The sequence below is a fragment of the Gracilinanus agilis genome, chromosome 1, assembly GCF_016433145.1.
Source record: "Gracilinanus agilis isolate LMUSP501 chromosome 1, AgileGrace, whole genome shotgun sequence".
Lineage (NCBI taxonomy): Eukaryota > Metazoa > Chordata > Mammalia > Didelphimorphia > Didelphidae > Gracilinanus > Gracilinanus agilis.
Window position 1 is genome coordinate 640,149,782 of NC_058130.1, and position 20,911 is coordinate 640,170,692.

Genomic DNA, 20,911 nt, shown 5'->3' on the forward strand with positions numbered 1-20,911 from the left:
ATGCCTGCCCTTTGACCCAGCCATACCATTGTTGGGTTTGTACCCCAAAGAGATCATAGATAAACAGACATGTACAAAAATATTTATAGCTGCGCTTTTTGTGGTGGCAAAAAACTGGAAAAGGAGGGAATGTCCTTCAATTGGGGAATGGCTGAACAAACTGTGGTATATGCGGGTGATGGAATACTATTGTGCTAAAAGGAATAATAAACTGGAGGAGTTCCAGGCGAACTGGAGAGACCTCCGGGATCTGATGCAGAGCGAAAGGAGCAGAGCCAAAAGAACATTGTACACAGAGACTGATATACTGTGGTAAAACTGAATGTAATGGGCTTCTGTACCAGCAGCAATGCAATGACCCAGGACAATTCTGAGGGATTCATGGTAAAGAATGCTACCCACATTCAGAGGAAGGACTGCAGGAGAGGAAACATATAAGAAAAGCAACTGCTTGAACGCATGGGTCGGGGCGGACATGATTGAGGGTGTGGACTCAAAACTACCACACCAATGCAACCACCAACAATTGGGAAATTGGTCTTGATCAAGGACACATGACATAACCAGTGGAAAAGTGCGTCGGCCATGGGTGGGGGGAGTGCGGGGGGTGAAGGGGAAAATAGGAGCATGAAACATGTAATCATGTTAAAAATGATTATTAATAAATGCTAAAAAATAAATTAAAAAAAAAAAAGAATAAAGCAAAGTCAAAAGGCTGATAAAATAGAAGGAAACATGAAATATCTCACCAAGAAAATAACAGATCAAGAAAATAGGTCTAGAAGAGACAATTTGAGAATCATTGGTCTTCCTGAAAAAGCAAAAATTAATAGAAATTTGGACTCCATACTACAAGAAATTATTCAAATAAACTGCCCTGATATCCTTCAACAAGAGGGCAAAATAGACATTGAAAGGATCCATAGATCACCCTCTACATTAAACCCTCAAAGACAACTCCCAGGAATATAATAACCAAATTCAAGAGCTTCCAAGTAAAAGAAAAAAATTTTACAAGAAGCCAGAAAGAGACAATTCAGATATCAAGGAGCACCAATCAGGATCACACAGGATCTAGCAGCCTCCACACTAAAGTGTGTGTGGGGGAAAGGGAGTTGACAACCAAATTAATACTATAAACAAGATTAAATGAGAGGATATAGTGCCTACATACAACCAAACTTGTAATCCACTCTGGCAGCTTTCATTTTAATTTAATGAATATATTCATAATTCATGGATCAGAGTATAATGAGATTTAGGGCTGGATTTAAATTTACCTAATCCAACACACTCCCCTTACATATTAGGAAACTAAGAATCAAGTGAGCAAACATTTATTAAATGCTTCTCGTGTGTCAGATATTGACCGTAGGAAGCCAAAGATTTAAAAAAAAGAAAAAAAACAATTCCTACTCTCGAGAACTTGGCATTCTATTGAAAGAGACAATGTATACAGATTAAGTATACTGTTGTTCATCATTCCTTTCGAAAAGGACCAACAATGGGTGATGTCTTGACTTTCACATGAACAGGATTTAAGTTAGGCAGAGTTTCACAAAGTCATTAGTCTCACTTTCTCTTCTAGTCATTGAAGTCTAGTGGCAAGACAAAATTCAGGCCTACTGGAAATGGCCCAGGATGCAATGGATGACCTTGGTTCTAAGATGTCTGACAGCTTTAAGTGCTCCACAGAATCTATTGTAGCTCCCTTCATGGCTTTGGAATAAATTATTCTCATTAGCAAATTTTGCCAGGGGTAGTCTTCACAAACTTCAGGTAGATATCTTGATTTGAAGCCTAATGGTTATTTTCATCTGGTTTAGTCCATATGCCACTGACAGTTTTACTGGCATGCCACATGCTACAGCTTCTTAAAGTCACAGGTGAGACTAGGGGGAAAGACTCCGAAAGGTGGATGAGTAGCCCTGCAAAAGGCTGGGCAACTCCTGATTAGAGAAATGTAAATCAAAACAGCTCTGAGGTACCACCTCATACCTAGCAGATTGGCCAATATGGCAGCAAGGAAAGTGATAAATGTTGGAGGTGGTGTGGCAAAATTGGGACACTAATATACTGCTGGTGGAGTTGTGAATTAATCTAACCATTCTGGAGGGCAATTTGGAACTATGTGCAAAGGGCTTTAAAAGACTGCCTGCCCTTTGACCCAGCCATACCACTTCTACCCAAAAGAGATAATAAGGAAAAAGACTTGTATAAAAATATTTATAGCCTTGCTCTTTATGGTGGCAAAAAATTGGAAAATGAGGGGATGCCCTTCGATTGGGGAATGGCTGAACAAATTGTATCTGTTGGTGATGGAATATTATTATGCTGAAAGGAATAAAGAAATGGAGGAATTCCATGTGAACTGGAAGGACCTCCAGGAATTGATGCAGAGCGAAAGGAGCAGAATAAGGAGAACATTGTACAAAGAGACTGATACATTCTGGCACAAAATCGAATGTAATGGACTTCTCTACTAGCAGCAATGAAATGATCTAGGGCAATCCAGAGAAACTTAGGAGAAAGAACACTATCTACATCCAGAGAAAGAACCGTGGAACCAGAAATGCATTAGAAAAATATATGCTCCATCATGTAGTATGATAGGGATGCGATTAGGGTTTTGGTGTTAAAAGATCACTTTACTGCAAATACAAAAAACATAGAAATATGTTTTGAACGATACATATATAACCCAGTGGAATCTGGGGGTGGGAGAGCAGGAAGAGGGGTGGGGAGTGGGGAGATTATGAATAATATAACCATGGAAAAATTCTTAAAAAAAAAAATAAAAAGGCTGGGCAAGCCCTCACACACTAGCACAAGAGTTGTTAGTCCTCTGGAAACACTCCATACACCCTCCAAATATATACAAATTATGTGGAAGAAGTAGAATATTTCTAGTTTACACTTAGAGAAAAATTAATGAAACATTCTGCAAGTGTTCTAGTCTGAAGCCTTTGGTTCAATCTGAAAAAGAAACTTTTATCAGTTTCTAATTCTAGAACAATGTCATGATCTTATCTCAATAGATCAGCCCCCAAAAGGCTACTCCCTTAAAATAATTAAGGTAGAAACCTGACTAGGACTAGGGCAAAGGGCCATAAATTGATCTACTTTCTCGAAGGAGTTGGAATAATGATCTACCTAAGAAAAGAAAGAAGTCTTTTAAATTACTTCCAGTCCTTAGACAACCAGCTTTTTCTGAAGGTTAGGGAAGAGGAGAAAATTCCTGTACAGCAGCAGTGCTGATAAAGGAATTCTGTGGTTTAGGGTAAATAGTCCAAAATTAAGTGACTATTGCTCTTAACTGATTACGCAAAAAGTTAACTTTTACCTTAATTTGATATGTATAATTGTTCTATCTTCCTGTGAAATTTTATTTTTTGAAGATTCCTTATAAATATTACTTCAAGGGGTCAGCTAGGTGGCTCAGTAGATAGAAAACCAGGCCTGGAGACAGGAAGTCTGGGCTCAGAACTGGCCTGAGACATTTTCTGGCTGTGTGAACCTGGGCAAGTCACTTAACCATTACCTAACTCTTACTGCTCTTCTGCCTTAAAACTAATTTTTAGTATTGATTCTAAGACAGAAGGTAAGAGGCTTTATATATGTACATATATACAAAATATTAAACATTACATAAAAATATATAATATATAATTTATATTTCTATATAACACATATATATTATACACATACACACACACATATATAACTTCAAAAACGTCTTGTAGGCTATAATATCATTGCCAAGTACAATAGCAGATTCTCTGAAACTAGGGAGGCTGAACTTGTGGACAGCTTTAGCTGAGGAGTTCTGAGTTAAAGTGGGATAAACTAATAGCTAAAAGCTGCACTAAGTTCAGCACCAATACTGTGAGTCTGGGGCTTATCTAAGGAGAAGGGAACAGATCAGATCAGAAATTCAGCAAGTTAAAGCTCTTGTGCCACTCAGTGGTGGGAAATGGTTTTGAGTAACCACTGCCCTTCCAGTCCCAGTGAGATAAGGAGATCCAATCCAAAGAAAAAAAGAGGAGAAAAAGAAGTATAGCTTTAGAGAGATATCCAAGTGCATGAAGAAATGCCAGTCTGGACATTTCTTTCTCAAGTAGATGAATGCTTTGATTTAGAATGAGAAATTAATAAAAAGGTTTCTGTCAGGCTTATGCCTACAATGTAGAGTATGATACTAATATTTTTAAATTAAATAAATGTAAAAATAAATACAGGGTAGTAGAAGAAGAAGGGCATTTGCAACAGGGAACAAGAAAGGCTTCATGTAAAAGGTGGTACTTAGCTGTATCTTGGAAGAAGTGAGAGATTATGTAAAAAGAGAACACATTCCATCTCTGTTTTGTATATCTGTGCACTATATGTGTCTTCCCAGTAAAACATGAGCTTCTGAAGAACAAGGACTGTTTTTCTTTGAGAGGCCCAGAGGGCCTTAGGGACTTGTTTTATGAAAGAGGTCACAAGCAGTAGAGAAAAAATTTGAACCCAAATCCTCCTTATTCCAAACTCAATGTTCTTTCCATTAAATCACACTGACTTATTCTGAGCTATGAATCAGTGAGCCCCTATATTATTTCTGCATTGGTGCTTTGTTTTAGGAGTTGACCACTGCTACTAGATTACTACTGGAAAAAAATTTTAGCTAATGAGAATATCATATGGAGAGGATGTATACTCACATTTTAACAGTTCTCAGTCTGTTAAACCCTTATTTACTATTTTCCACAAAATTTTCCAGTGACTAAGTGCAGGTTTACATTGTTACCTATAAATATTTGGAAGTACTTGCAGAAAAAATTTTCATTTACCATTCATTTCTCAAAATTTCTAAAGGTCTACTGGCTTCAGTGTCTGTTATATTTAATTTACTATAGTAATCCCCTAACAAAACTGAGTTAGTTTCAGAGGCAGCTGGGTAGCTCAGTGGACTGAGAGTCGGGCCTAGAGATGGGAGGTCCTAGGTTCAAATCTGGTCTCAGACACTTCCCAGCTGTGTGACCCTGGGCAAGTCATTTGACCCCCATTGCCCACCCTTACCACTCTTCCACCAAGAAGCCAATACACAGAAGTTAAGGGTTAAAAAAACAACTGAAAAAAACAAACAAAAAACTGAGTTTCAGATGCAAACAGAAAAGTGACCTATGGTCGAGATGATTTTATTAGATACATAAATGTATCTAATACTACTGAAATGTGGCATTATTAAAAAAACACACAAAACTAAAAATTAATAAATTATAGTGTAGGCTTTTGTACAAAAGAGGCCTATTAAGCCTACTTTAAGCAAACATAATTCTAACAATTAAGTTATTCCTCAGCTATTAACACAAGATAATTGTTTGATAGTCTCCAAACAATAGATGGCAAAAATATCGCATAACTAAATAAATGAAAAATAAATTATGTTCTCAGAACAATTTTCTACATTTATATAGTGCTTTAAGGTTTGCAAAGTGCTAGCCTCACAACACTGTAAGGTAAATTTTACTATTACTATTCTCATTTTACAATTGCTGAAACTAGCTTTTACTTTCAAGAAACTGTTCAGTGATTTATAATATTTGGTTCTTTCTCAAACTGCAGAGATGCATCATAAGAAATAAGAAAATATAAGTACATTATAGATAGTTTAATTATAGTTCTCAAGATACCTGTTAATTTATCTCAGAAAGGGGTAACATTTCTTTCCCTGTGAAAATCATAACTATTTAGAATTTTTCTGGCCCTTCAACCCACTTTATTGCCATTCAATTCAACAGAAATGCATTAAAAGTAAGACATTCCCTAGGTCCACCTTCAGCCCTCTGCCTTGACCACCTGAACTCTACTTCCTTGGAACTTGCCATTCCTGGATACTGCTTCTCCTTCAAGTTCTTGAAACTGGAATTCTTCTAAAAATTCTAATCACCTTTGTTTCCCCTCTCCCACTCCCTTATATCTCAGAATTGCAACATCTTACAAATGGGAAGTCCAACTTTTAACAGAACAAGAATTGCCATTACAATAAATTATCATCTTTCTCTCAAAATCAGCTTCTTCTCCAAATTTTCCAGGCTGACACAGTGCTTTCATTTTTCTGATTACCTGAAACCCAAATTTTGGGATCACTAATGATTATAACCTCTCCTCAACACTATTTCAGTAACTAAGTCTAAGTTATTTGTCCTTTGGTCATTTTTTTTTAAACTCTTACCTTCCAATACTCCAAGGCAGAAAAACAGTAAGGGTTCGGAAATAGGAGTTAAGTGACTTGCCCAAGATTACATAGCTAAGAAGTGTCTGAGACCATATTTGAACCCAGGATCTCCCATCTCTAGGCCCAGGTCTCAATGCATGGAGTCACCTGACTGCCCCTTCATGTATTCTTTTTTCATTACTTCAGTACCACCTTGACTTTGGCTCTTTTTTTTTTAAACCCTTAACTTCCACCTTAGAACCAATATTATGTAAAGGTGGAAGAGTGGTAATGACTAGGCAATGGGGGTTAAGTGATTTGCCCAGGGTCATACAGCTAGGAAGTGTCTGAGGCCAAATTTGAACCTAGAAGCTCCCATCTCTAGGCCTGACTCTCAATCCACTGAGCTACCCAGCTGTCCCCAACTCTGGCTCTTAATATCACATGCTAGGACTTTTTGACTTCTAACTGATCTCTATGCCTTTATTTTCCACCTCTTTAAATCCATATTTTAAAGATCTTAGGTGAACTTTTATTTAATAGTTTAACTTGAAAAGTACAGCATTCTGCTTATAAAAGGCACTCATTGAATAACATTCTGTGTGAGGAGCTAAGAAACTTGGGTTCTTCTCCCAGCCTGCCACTGAGCTGCAAAGAGATTTAGCATATAATCTTTCTAGGTCCTCTCACCAGTAAAATGCAAATACCTTTCCTACCTATGTCAAAGAGAATCTGTGAAGACAAAGTAAAACAAATGATGCTGAAATTGAATATTAAAGTGCTGCATAATTACAAATTATTATTTGTTCATTTTCTCATATTCTGCATGAGGACAATCTCATGTTGCTCCTTCTCCAGGCTGACTAAAGCAATTTATTTAACTAGGTTGACAGTTATGATTATGAAAGATTAGCCACCTTTCACTATAGTTACTATGAACTTTATTTTCTCTAATAATTACCCTTCTTTCATACCATGAAATTTTCACTATAAAAGAGAAAAGGAAAGGGAAACTACTTGAGTATCTCCTTGGGTCCTTGTCCCCATATTGTTTAGTTCTCTCTCAAATTTTCAATTTATTAAACATTCCTCCAAAGTTATATAGTAATTGATGTCAAAACTAATTAGAACCAGGAGTGGATGGTGGTTTTACTAACTCCATTGACTATGAACATGATAGTTCTACTGTGAAAAAAAGCACTGGATTTGAAAACAGAGAACTTCAAATCTCAGCTTTGCTACTTACTAATTATATGACTTTAGAGAAGTCATATAACCTCTCAAACTTAGTTCCTCATCTGTAAAATGAGGGGTTTGGATTATATGACCTCTAAGCTCTTTTCCCTGAGTTTTGCGCCTCTGCTTAAGTTCATGATGAGCAGTAGGCTTCACTATCCTGGTTGCCCTATAATTACCTTCCTAAAATGTGTTTCCCAGAACTGAACATAATACCACATAAGATGTGCTATGCTCACTTCTGGGTGTCATATTTTAAGATATAAGATGAAGAAAGTGCAGAAGGCAGTAAACTAGAAAGATAAAGGACTAGATGAAGGAATTGGATGTTTGGCTTGGAGAAGAAAAAGCTCAAGGGACACATCATAACTGTCTTAAAGTCTTTGAAATGCTATCATATATTCTGTTTGGCATCAAAGGACAGGACTGTATCCTAGGAGTGATGGATACAAGTTGCAAGTGTAGGCTTGATGGAGGAGAAAACCTCCTACCAGAGATTCTAAAATACTTTAAAATTAGGCAGGCAATGGGCATTTATAAAATGCTTACCAAGTAGCAAGAACTGAACTAAGGATTGGACATGAAAATCCAAACAAAAAGAAAGGCAGTCCTTGCCTTCAAGGAGCTTCTATTCTATATGGGAAGGCACAAAAGGGAACTAAAAAGGTGAAAAAAGGAAACATGGAGTGGAGAGGCAGTAAAGTTTTGGGGGGCATAGAGGGGAGAAGCAAGTAGAAAAGAATAAGTATTTTATATAGTACCTACTATGTGCCAAGCACTGTGCTAAATGTTTTAGAATCTGATACAATAATGTTAGGAGCTAGGTGTTATCACTACTATTTTACAGTTGAGGAAACTGAGGCCAACAAAGGTTAGGTGACTTGCCCAAGGGCCACACAGCTAGTAAATATAAGACTGGATATGACTTCGGGTCTTCCTAACTCCAGACCTAGTGTTCTATCCATTAATGCACCACCTGGCTGCTCATTCTAGAAGTAGAGCAAGGAGGGGAATGAAAGATAGCCTGCCTGGGCCGCTTCCTAAAGTGGAGGTCCTAGGAGGACCTCGACAAGTGCAAAGGTTGCATAAGTTCTTGTCATATATGTTTGTTTTGGATATTGAGGTTTTCTTCCACTCTGAAATTATATGAAACTGCTTCCTCTAGCTCCTGCCCAAAACTCTGAGAAAAGTTCTCAAGTATGTATCTCTTCCCCATAGCTCCTGCCATATCACTCTCTCTCCAGGATACCTTTAAATATTTTCTTAAGAGGGATTAAGTAGATAATCACATACTCAGGTTGCAGATATATTTATCTGCACTCTTGCCTAGCTATGAAGAGGTTAGTAAACTTTTATTGGTATATACTGGTATAATGTACAATGCTTTTCTTTCTCATATAGAGCTCAGAGTTTGTTAATTGATAATGAAAAAGTTGTTGATTTCTACTTCCATCAGGGTATTCAGGCTAAAGGAGAGAAGGAGTCTACTTCTCCCCAATGACCTAAGCATTGTTGTGTATGTGACATGGGACTAATATGAAATTAGCATAGACCTGCATAACTCAGGAATAGGAGCTTTTAGGGAACTGAACAATCATCATTGTAACAAATGGTTAGGAGTAGCTAATGCTTCCCTTATGGATACAACAGTACTCAGTAATAGGGATAGAGGGTGGGAGTAACAAGGGAAAGCAGATTAAATTAGTAGAGGACATTATTTTCTATGTTACTGAATACATTTTGATGTCAGTGAAACTTGCAGCTTAATTCAGAAAACAGGAAGCTGAGGTCTCAGGTTGACTATCTGAAATATATTCTCTATCTGCTCCAAATGATTGGAATATACTCTTTTCTTATTTCCATCTTGGAGAATCCTTTTCTACCTTCATGATGCAGATCAAGCAGGATTGTTAGTTTAAGACAAAGTTTTTCTTGATGGCCCCCCACCCCCAACCCACCAGTGCCCTAATATTTCCTACCTTGTATTTAACTATCTTTATTTTTCTTCAGGTGGGGTGCTTGGGCATTTTGGGGGTTTGTGTTCTCTTTTGCAACATGGCTAACATGGAAATGTTTTTCATGGTTGCACATGTATAATCTATTTCAAAGTATTTGCCTTTCTCAAAGAGGGGAGAGAGGACAGGAGTGAGGGGATTTGGATTTCAAAAACTATAAAAAATTAATGTTAAATTGTTTTTACATGTAATTAAGAAAATTCTTATAAAAAAAGAAAATACAAGTTCTTTGGGATGACTTAAAAAAGTGATTTTTAGTTGCTTTAATTTTTAAAAAGAGTTGTTTAATACTTCAACCGGGAAACTGGACTTCTAATCCTTAACAGTGAAGAAATAAAAATGGTAGCAGAAAATCATCTATATCCCATTCTTCTAAATGTATTTCAATCTCTTTTTGTAGACTCAAATGCTAAATGCTGCCTCCATCTGAGGGACTGGTCATAGCAGTGATTCAGAAAAACTTAACTCAGAGTTACCAAAGAACATTGAGAAGCCGCCAACTATATAGTCAAGAAAATGCCTAGGGAAGTGCTGTTCTACTCAGGCATTTAACTATATACCTCCTTTGGATTTATTAAATGGTACATATGAGAAGAAATACCCTCTATCTGTGGAATAAATATGTGTTCTCTAGAAATCTAAAGTGCATATTTATACAAACCTAATTCCCCTTCACAAGAACCAAAAGCAAAAATGAACATTTTTTATGATCTCTTAGCCCAAGATATGCATCTTATGAGACTATTCTCTGAATCCAGGAAAAGTTTTGTTTTTTTTTAAGGACTTACGGTCAAACGGTCTTCTTACTGATCTTCCAATATGCATGCATAGTATTACCAAAAGTAATTTAATACATCTGAACACACTATATAGTACCAATAAAAATAATTTTATTGCATTTCTTAACAACAGTCCTGCAATTGGGAAAAAAAAAGGACAAAAGACTACATGGTTTCAAATATCCCTATATCCCCCAAAATTTCAAAAATGATCAATTTTCTGGAAAGGTATAAGCCTTTGAAATATAAAAAAACAACAGTCACAATGCACTTCTTCATTTCATAATTAGAAGAATATATACCAGAGGTTGGCAACCTCTAAAAAGTGGTGTCAGACTGGCAATCCTTATAGTTCTGGCACAAGATGGAGTGATGGTGGTGACTATTCACTGATATTCATTGGGAGATAGGAGCAAAGAACATGATGATTCTTGTAAGCAACACAGAAGAGTGTGGTAGCAGTAACAGGTTCATGTGGCACTGAAAATCAGCCCATATACCATAGGTTGCTGATTCTCTGAAAGATCTTGGAGAATGGAAGAGATACAGAAGTACTGGAGGAAGGCAAATTCAATTCGATAAATATTTATTAAGTGCCAGCTATGTTCCAGGAACTCTGCTAGGTAGGTATTAGGGAATAAAACACGTGAAACAGTTCCTGCCCATAAGAAGTTTACATTCAGTTGAGAGCAAATAATTTGTAGATGGAAATACACAAAAGACTGCATGCCTTTTGATCCAACAATAACACTACTAGGTTTGTATCCCAAAGAAATAGAAAAAATGTTTGTACAAAAGATATAGCTACATTCTTTGTAGTGGCAAAAAATTGGAAAATGAGGAATTGTCCCTCGATTGGGGAATGGCTGAACAAATTGTGGTATATGATGGTGATGATATACTATTGTGCAATAGGGAATGATGAACTGCTTGGTTTCAATAAAAAATAGAAAGACCTCCAAGAACTGATGTGGAGTGAAATGAGCAGAACCAGGAGAACATTATATACAGAAACTGAAACACTGTGGGATGATCAAATGCTACTAATAATGCAAAGATCCAAGATACTCCCAAGAGACTTATGAGAAAGAATGGTATCTGCATGGAGAGAAAGAACTTTGGGAGTAGAAATGCAGAAGAAAAACATGATTTATCACTTGTTCATAAGGCTATATGATTTGGGGTTTTGTTTTTAAAAGATTATTCTATTACAAAAATGAATAATATAGAAATAAGTTTTGAGTTATAATAAATGTATAACCCAGTGGAATTGCTTGTCAGCTCTGGGAGGGGGGAGCTAGAAGGGGGAGAGAGAGAACATGAATCATGTAACCATGGAAAAATACTTAAAAGAAACAAAGAAAAGTGGGGGGAAAAAGAAAATGAAATACAAAATATATACAAATTAATTTCTCAGGGTTGGGGCATTAGCAGCTAGGAAAAATAGAATAGGTTCCTATAAAAGGTGGCACTTGGGCTCAGCTTTAGAAAAAAAAGATAGTGATTCTATATGGCAGAAATAAATCAGAAAACTCATGGATGTCAAAAGTCTTTGGCTTGAGACTTAGCTACAACATACTATTTGTGAATGGGTCAACTATTTAACCTCTCAAAGTCTCAGTTTCCTCATCTGTAAGATAGATAATTCTTACACTACATATACCTAAAAGGGAAATTATGAAAAAAAGAACTTCATAAACTGAGGGGCAGCAGGGTAGCTCAGAGGATTGAGAACCAAGCCTAGAGAAAGATGGGAAGTCCTGGGTTCAAATGTAATCTCAGACACTTCCTAGCTGTGTGATTCTGAGCAAGTCACTTAATCCCTATTGTCCTGCCCTTACTGCTATTCTGCCCTGGAACCAATACACATTGTTGATTCTAAGATGTAAGGTAAGGTTTAAAAAAAAAAAAAGGATGAAAATATGGATCTGAATTCACAGAAATTAATTATAAAGGGATGGGTCAAGGCAGATAGTCAAGAAATACATGAAGCAAAGATGAAGTCAGAAAACAGACTTGTAACATCATTAGACACAAAGAAACTGTAAAACCAAGGCAACTTTTCAATTATTTACATATTTCCATTCTTCCTTGCTCTGTCATTTCAAAGTCATGGGACAACATGGGATTGCAGGGCAGAGAAACTCAGAGGAATCTGACTGTTGTGAGATATATGGGTCAGAGTTAAAGTAGCTCTTGACAAAGAGATGGTAACAAAAACCTGACTATAAGATTATTTAGGATAAGACCCCAAAGTCAATAATTTGCTAGAGATATAATCAGTATTAAATTTATCAAATAACGAGGAAAGTAGTGGCTCTTTGAAAGTTTTCTCTGTAGGTTGAAGAGAACTTAATAATATGTTGTCCAAAACCACTTCTGGGCAAAAGATCTTTACAGGTTTGGGTTTGAGGCTGGAACTAAACACCATATTCAGGTGGCCAGAGCTCCCATTGATCCAAACTTACCTTATTATCTGTGCTCCTGAGTACTTTGAAATTTGTTACGTGTCATGGAATTTTAGAACTGGAAAAAACTAGGTATCATATAGACCAGTAGTTCTCAAATTGAGTTCCCCTGGAAATGAATAGGGTTTTCCTCAGAAAAGCTTGTTATTATCAATATTTCCCTCTCAAAAATACTGAGTTAGAAACAGCTAGGTGACTCAGTACCAGGTCTTGAGATGGAAGATCCTGGGTTCAAATCTGGCTTCAGCCTCTTCCTAGCTGTGTGACCCTTTGCAAGTCATTTAACATCCTTTGCCTAGCCTTTACTGCTCTTTTGCCTAGAAACCAATACTTAGGATAGACTCAAAGACAAAAGATAAAGGTTTAAAAAAATACTGAATTAAAATTACATATAAAAATATTTGCTGTATTAAACAATTTTCAGAATGAAAATAGGTTCATTTTGCCTGTTTTGCTTTAAAGTTTTCCTGAATCCAATTCCTATTATCTCACAAGTATTGAATACCTTATATTCAATCATTCAACAAGAAGTATTACATACTAGGTACTGTGCTAGGTATTAGGGATATAAATACAAAGAATGAAGCAACCCCTACTCTCAAGGAGTTTACCTTCTAACAGGAGAGAGAACAATTACATATGTAACTATATTTGGAATAAATACAAAGAATGAAACACAACATAGTTTAAGAGGGACAGCACCAACAGTTGGAGGGATCAGAAAAGGCTACATGTAGGAAGTAGTGCCTTAACTGAATCTTGAAAAGTGAGAGGGATTCTATAAGGTGGCAATGAAGAGGAAGTGAGTATCAGGCATGAGGGACTACCAGTGCAATGGTACAGAAATGGGAGATGGGAGTATCCTGTGTGAGAAACAATCAATTTGGCCAAACTGCAGAGTAAATGGTCAGTGTACTCTGCCAGTCACTGGTATGCAATGGAACTGAAAAGATAACTAAGGAGGGGAGATTATATGTTTATACATTAGTAGGAATTCTTAAGCTGGGGTCTGTGAACTTAAATATTTTGAAAGCTGTATTTTCATACAATTGGCTTCCTTTGTAATTCTATGTACTTAAAAAACATTATTCTTAGAAGAGGTCTAGGTTTCACTAGACTGCCAAAGGTATCCATAACACAAAAAAAGATTTAGAATCCTTAGTCATCTAGATCAGCACTTAATGAAAATTCCTTTGGCAGCCATGTAGAGGATGGATTGTTGTGAAATAAAACATGAGGCAGGGAAATAGTGGCAAGAGGTGATGAGGACTTTGACTAACGTGGTCATGACTGTATGCATATAGACAAGAGGTCATGATGTGGGAAACATTTGGGGAATGGAAACTGTAAGATGTGCCAATTGAATGGATATATGGAGTAAAGAGGAGTGGAAAAACACTGAGGTCATGAACCTGGGACACTGGAAGAATACTGGTACCTTTGACAGAAACAGAAAAATATGGGAAAGGGAAGAGTTTAGAGGAAGTATAATTTTGTTCCACTTTGGACATGCTGAATTTTGAGTTGTCTCTGGGACAACCAGTTTGAAATGTTCAATAGACAACTTGATGAGGTCAACAAAAAAGATAGTTTAGAGAAAAGAAATCTAGGGCAGAGCCTTAGGGAATACTAACAATTGGGGAGGGTGTAATCTTCGGATGATGAGAAAAAAAGGAATGATAAGTAAGATGAAGTTAGAGAGGTAGATGAAGAGACAAGAAAGTAATATCATGAAAAACCACCTAGGAGAGAATATCCAGCAGGAGAGTATTATGAACATTATCAAATGGAGATGGGTCAAGCAGGAAAGAAAAGATCTTTGGATTTATCAATTAAGAGAACATTGGTAAATTTAGAGAGAGCAGTTTAAGTGATGAGGTTGGAAGCCAGAATGCAAAGGGGAGAGGAGTAAAAGAAGAGGAAGAAGCAACAACAATTGTAAACATTTTCTAGGAGTCTGGCAGAGAAAAGAAAAAGAGAGGTAAAGAATGATGAGAGATTAGTAGGGTCTAGTAAAGGTTTTCTAAGTATAAGGGAAATGAGCATATTTGAAGAGAGCAGGGAAGGAACCAGCAGACTAGAAGAAATTGAAGAATAAACTGAGGGTATTTAAGGTTGTAATCTACTAAAGAAAACTAGAGAGGGGGATGGGATCAAGAGCACCTGTAGAGGGATAGGCTTTAGCAAAGAGAAAGATGACTTCAAAGGGTTCTGAGATGAAGAGAGGGGGGGAAAAGGAAGTTAATGGCAAATAGCCTCAGTCTTCTAAGTAAGAAGTAAGCACATCTGATGAAAGGGGAGACAATAGGTGTTGTGAAAAGACTGAGGAGAGAAGATTCAGAAAAGCTTCTGAGAGGAGTAAGATAGGGAATCAATTAGAGAAAGTTTAAGAATAATAACTAGGGGGCAGCTGGGTAGCTCAGTGGAGTGAGAGTCAGGCCTAGAGACAGGAGGTCCTAGGTTCAAACCCGGCCTCAGCCACTTCCCAGCTGTGTGACCCTGGGCAAGTCACTTGACCCCCATTGCCCACCCTTACCAATCTTCCACCTATGAGACAATACACCGAAGTACAAGGATTTAAAAAAAAAAAGATTAATAACTAGCATTTTTATGTACAGCTTTAGTTTGCAAAGTACTTTATAATTAGCTCATTTTATTCTCATAAAAACACTGAAAGGATGGTCCTATTATTACTGCTATTTTACAGATGAGAAAATTGAGGCAAATAATAAATGATTTATCTAGGGTCACACAATAAGTGTCTAAGGCTAGATTTGTACTCAGGTCTCTAGGTCCAGGGCTCTATCTACTGACAACAATGAGGACTCAAGCTGAAACTGGATAACAGGAATTTATAAAATTTCCAATCACCAAGGTCCTGTGACTTCCTTCAGATCTTCTCAGTAGCATGTGAGTATGAGAAGAGGAGGATGGTGGAAGTAACTCAGGACTACAGACTGGTAAAAAGGCAAGAGGACAAGGGATTTGAGAGTAGAAATGTGTAGCTGAACAGGCTTACTATAAGATATTGTTTGGAAAGTGATATTAGTGATATTCTCTTCTCCTTGATACTCTTTAATCTCTTAGTTTTCATGACGATGCTCTCTGATTCTCCTCCCACATGTCTGTTTCCTTTGGTGAATCTTCATCCATGTCTTGTTCACTAACAGTGGAATGAGAAAGGTAGTATGATTCCATTGGGGACCCTCACAGTTTTGTCCTTTCTCTCCTTTCCTTCTAAACAATTTTGCTTGGTGATTTCATCAGCTCCCATGATTTCATTTATCATCTATGCAGATGAATTTCAGATCTATTTGTCTAACCTGAACTTCTCTCCAGATCTCCAATCTCCCATCTCCAACTTCCTTTTAAATATTTCAAACTGGATGTCTGGTAGACATCTTAAACTCAACATGCCCCAAACTAAACCCATTATCTTTCCCTTAACTTTGTCTAAGGAAGTGCTGAAAGGTGGAGTTACTGAAATTGCAAATTGAAAACTGCAAAAGGGTAAAGAGAGTAAAAGACTGGGGTCCAGAAAAGGCAAGATGAATTGAAGTAGAGTGGACAGATGTGCCCTTTGAGTGTTTAAGCATATCCACATTTAAATATATCATTAATGTATGGAAATATAAATAGGGTTTTTTAGAATTCAAGTCTCTGATGCTATTGAGATTAAAAATAACCCTATTAGTGGCAGAACACATTATCGGACATAATGAGGAGGAAATTACCTGTTTTTCAGCAAAAAAAAACACATACAAGCTTCCCTTCCTGGGAAGTTATTGAACTGCTCCTCCAACTGAAACCACTTTTTAAAAAAAGGCACAGTGACCCACAAATTCCCTTTACCACTCCAGAAATTTCATAAAAATCTCCAAAATTGTCATTTATTACTAGACTTGAAGGGTATGATTTTAAAATTTATATTAGATGGGTAACTCGGTGAAAGTTTAAGATACTTCTATGTCACAAGGATTGAAGGTTAGAGTCCAGGCCAGTGATGGTGAACCTTTTGGAGACTGAGTGCCCAAACTGCAACCCTCATGCTGCATGTGAGCTCCCACCTTAACCCTGCCAGGGGAGGGAGGAAGCATTCCCATTGAGTTGCTGGACAGAGGGATGGGTGATATGAAAAATGTGAGGAGAAGGGGAAGGGAGCAGCCCCCTCCAACATGCTCCAGCATGCACACCATAGGTTCACCAACACGGATCTAGGCTTAAGAGTAAGAGTGACAGTTAAAAGTACAAACCTTTATCTAAGAAATTCTGTGTGACTTAATATATTAGATAGGAAGGCTATCTTGTGGAGTCAGGAATGAGGAATAATTACATATTAAAAAATCAGTGTAACTTTACTAACTTGGGGCTTTAATTTATGGTAAATCATTCAGATAAATAAGTAATCCTTTTTCACAAGAGGTCAAGGAAATGAGATCAACCCTACTAAAGCACTCAAGTATATACCAAAATTTGGAATTGTCACAATTCTTTTATTTTAGGTAATCAATAACATAATAAGCAAAGTGAAACTGTTAAAGTAATCAATGTTGAAAATGAAAATCATTTACTTAGGGAAACATCTGCATTGTTTTCAAACTTTTTACATAATAGAATCATCAAATTTTGGAGCCAGAAGGGACCTTGGTGATTATCTAAACGGTCATTAAGGTGGCAACTCATTTCTTTATCTCATGGATGAAAGGGTTCTTGTTTTTACTATCTGAAGAATTTAAAGGAAAAGGCCATCTTCAATTAGCAAAGAGTAAGGATTTCAATTCAACAAACAGAGATTAAGCACTTATATCCAGAGCCCTGTGCCAGGCTCTAGGGATAAAAAGATTTTTAAACTGTTTCGTTTTGTGGACATAAAGTCTATATCAATAAACAGTTAATAATTTGAGGGAGAGTATACCAACAACTAGGAGGCAGCTAGATGGCTAAGCAGATAGAAGATTGGATCTGGAGTCAGGAAGAATGAGTTAAAATCTGACCTCAGAAATTTACTAGCTTTGTGACTGGACAAGTCACTTAACTACTATTATCCTTATTCCACTGGAGAAAGAAATGGCAAACCACTACCATGTCTTTACCAAAAAAAAAAACCCATGGACAGACAGTATGGTCTGTGAAGTCATGAAGGGACAGATACAATTGAACAATAATACTAACAACTAAGAGAGAGCAAGGATGACTTCATGGAGAGAGCACCTGAACTGAGGCTTGAAGAAAGAGTTGGATTCGAAAAGTCCAAGATATAGATAAGAAGGAAGCATATTTGATGCATGAGAAACATCTGTGAACATATGGATGTGGGAGGTGGAACACTAAGTTAGGAAAACAGAAAGCAGCACAGCACAGTTTGGCTAGAACACAGAGTAATAGGGAATAATGTGAAATGAGGCTGAAAAAGTGAGTTGGAACTAGACTGAAGAGATAATGAAAGGCTAGACATTGTAGTTCACATTTTAGTCTTGAAGTGAAAGGGAGTTACTTAAGGTTTTTGAACAGGGATGTAATATAGTCAGGGCTGTGCCTTGGGAAAATTTTGGCAGTTTTGTGGAGAATCAATCAGAAGAAAACAAATTTGGAGGTGGAGAGACCAGTTAGAAAGCTATTACAATAGACCAGAGAAGATGAGATGAGGGCCTGAACTTGGGTAATGGTCATATGAATGGTTAGGAGAAGGAATGGAGAGATTGTGAAGTCTAAATCAATAGGACTTTTCAAGAAACTAGATGTGGGAGGAAAGTAAGTGAAGAATCAATGGCTCTGGACTCTAAACCTGTGTGATTAAGAGGAGAGTAGGAGAGTAGTACTCTGAGCATAAACAGGAAAGTCTGAAGGAGAAAGGGCCAGGCTAAATTTGGAATAAAGTAGTGAGGGAGTACAGTGGAATAAGAGTACCAGGCCTGTAGTCAGGAAGACCTAAATCCAAATACTATCTCAGATGCTTAAAAAAACAAAACAAAACAACCTTAATTTCTACCTTGGAATGATACTAATTATCAGTTCCATAGTAGAAGAATGGGTAAGGACTAGGCCAGGGGTCGGCAACATATGGCTCTTTCTGTAGGAGCCATAAAGTCAATTTTTTTTTCAGGCACTGTTATAGGAGAGCGCGCATTGTATGGCTCTTATGAAATTACATTTTTAAAAACGTGGCGTTTATGGCTCTCATAGCCAAAAAGGTTGCCGACCCCTGGGGCTAGGTAACTGGTGTTAAATGACTTGCCAAGTCACATGATATTAAGTATTTGAGGTCATATTTGAACCCAGGAACTCCCATCACTAGGCCTGGTTCTCTATCCAACAAGTCATCTAAATGCTCCAGCCTCATTTGCTCTATGACCCTGGGTAAGTCACTTAACCCTGTTTGCCTCAGTTTCCTCATGTGTAAAATGAGCTAGAGAAGGAAATGGCAAACTACTCCAGAATTTTTGCCAAGAAAATCCCAAATAGGGTCATGAAGGTGGGACAAGACTGAACAATAACAAAGTTTGGAATGCTGATAGTCCATCAAAGCATGTATATAATGATGCAAAAATGGAGCTGGGGTGACCGATTTGTTTTTGCAGTTACAGAACAGAGATGATACTTGAACACATGGGAGTTTTGACATTATTGTGGGAGAAAATGTAGAGAAGAATACAGGATATAGCTTTAAAGACATGTATCCTTGAGAGATGTGTGATGGGAAACAATTCAAAAGAAAATGAAAATGAACAATTATAAAGGTAAGAGAAGAAGGAAAGAGTAATATTCTGGAAGACACAGTTACATGAGAAGGGAATGATAAAAGAGTCAACAGTTACAGAAAAGGTCAAGGAGGATGAGTATTGAGAAAAGAAAGGCCACTAGATTTAGGAATTAAGACTGTTGGTAACTTTGAGAGAATAACTTCAACAAATTAGTAGAAGACAGAAAGACTATAAGGGGTTAGTTATTGAATGGCAGGATGGAAAGTTATTACTTCAGGAGTTTATTGTAAGACAAAAGATAACAGGGTGGTAGCTCCAACCAATTGCTACCTCTATAATGGTACTTTTCTCTTTTAGTTGAAAAGTTGGTAGTATTTACTGCCTGTTCATGTCAGTCAGCATTTATTCAGCACATGTATAAAAGGGAGGAAATTATCTATTTTTCAGCAAAAACAAAACATACACATGCCTCCCATCCTGGGAAGGTATTGGTCTCCTATAACTGCTTCTATAACTGGAAAGCTTAAGAAAACTACTTTAGGGAGGAAAAAATCGCACACTGACCCACAAATTTCCTTTTCCATTCCAGATTTCCCATGAAAATCCCCACAATTGTCATTTGCTTCTAGACTTGCAGCTATTTCAGAATGTATTCATTCACCCTATCTACGCTGTTATTTCAAAGATCACTCGGTATCTTCCTCTGGCAAAGCTGGGCTTTACCCTCTTCCCACTCTGCAGTTAATTAGAGGTACTCCCATCTCCTAGGGGAGGTGAGGGTGGAAAGAGTGGAGATAGGAGTCGTAGCCTAGGGGGAAGGGGGAGAAGGGGGACATGGTCCCCACCTCAGAGAAGTCCTCATAAGCCACATTCTGGAGGCCGACACCCCAAAATAGGCGACTCCTACCACCCCCCAAGCCCAGGGGCGGGGGGTGGGGGAAGAATGTTTTCGACACCCACCACGGAGATCACTTGGGGCCGAGCTCAGGCGGAGCGGTGGCCATACTGGGGCGTGGGAGTGGGGGACACATACTGACAGACTGACAGACCGAGGAGGGAATGAAGGGCTGGGCCAGGGCGGCCATCACGCCCCCTCCGTGCTCTCGGCCAGGTCATCCCGCTCCCACGGGAGAGGAAAAGGTGGAGACCATGATCCCGGGCCCGGACCTGGCTGGTACCTTTAACTCCGCCGAGCAGCGGCAGCAGCGTCCCCGCTTCCTCGAGCCAGGCCCATTTCTCAGTGGCGGCTGCACGGCGACTGACAGGCGGAGGAGGAAGGCAAGCAGGCAGGCAGGCAGGCACGGAAGGAGGCTGAGTACGCAGGCGCCACTGCGCTCAGGGACGAGGGGAGGAGAAGCATTGCCCGTAGGGGTATGGTCGGCTACGGAGCCTGCCGCCCCCTAGAGGCCGGCGGCTCTCATTACACCGGCCTCCGGAGTTCCTCTCTTTAAGTCCTACCCTCGCCACGCCTAAACGCAACCCCCCTGGGGGAAGGAGGGTAATCAACTAGCGGGAG

The 20,911-nt window shown here is 38.1% G+C and overlaps 1 protein-coding gene across 1 annotated transcript in view; it reads right to left on the reverse strand.

Annotated features, from left to right (window-relative positions):
* ANKRD46 (ankyrin repeat domain 46) overlaps positions 1 to 20,652 on the reverse strand; it is a 60,128-nt gene extending 39,476 nt beyond the window's left edge. Inside the window, exon 1 of the mRNA XM_044668659.1 lies at positions 20,574 to 20,652. The gene's annotated coding sequence lies outside the window, so the exon portion shown is untranslated. The remainder of the gene's footprint in view (positions 1 to 20,573) is intronic.
* Between the last annotated feature and the right edge of the window lie 259 nt (positions 20,653 to 20,911).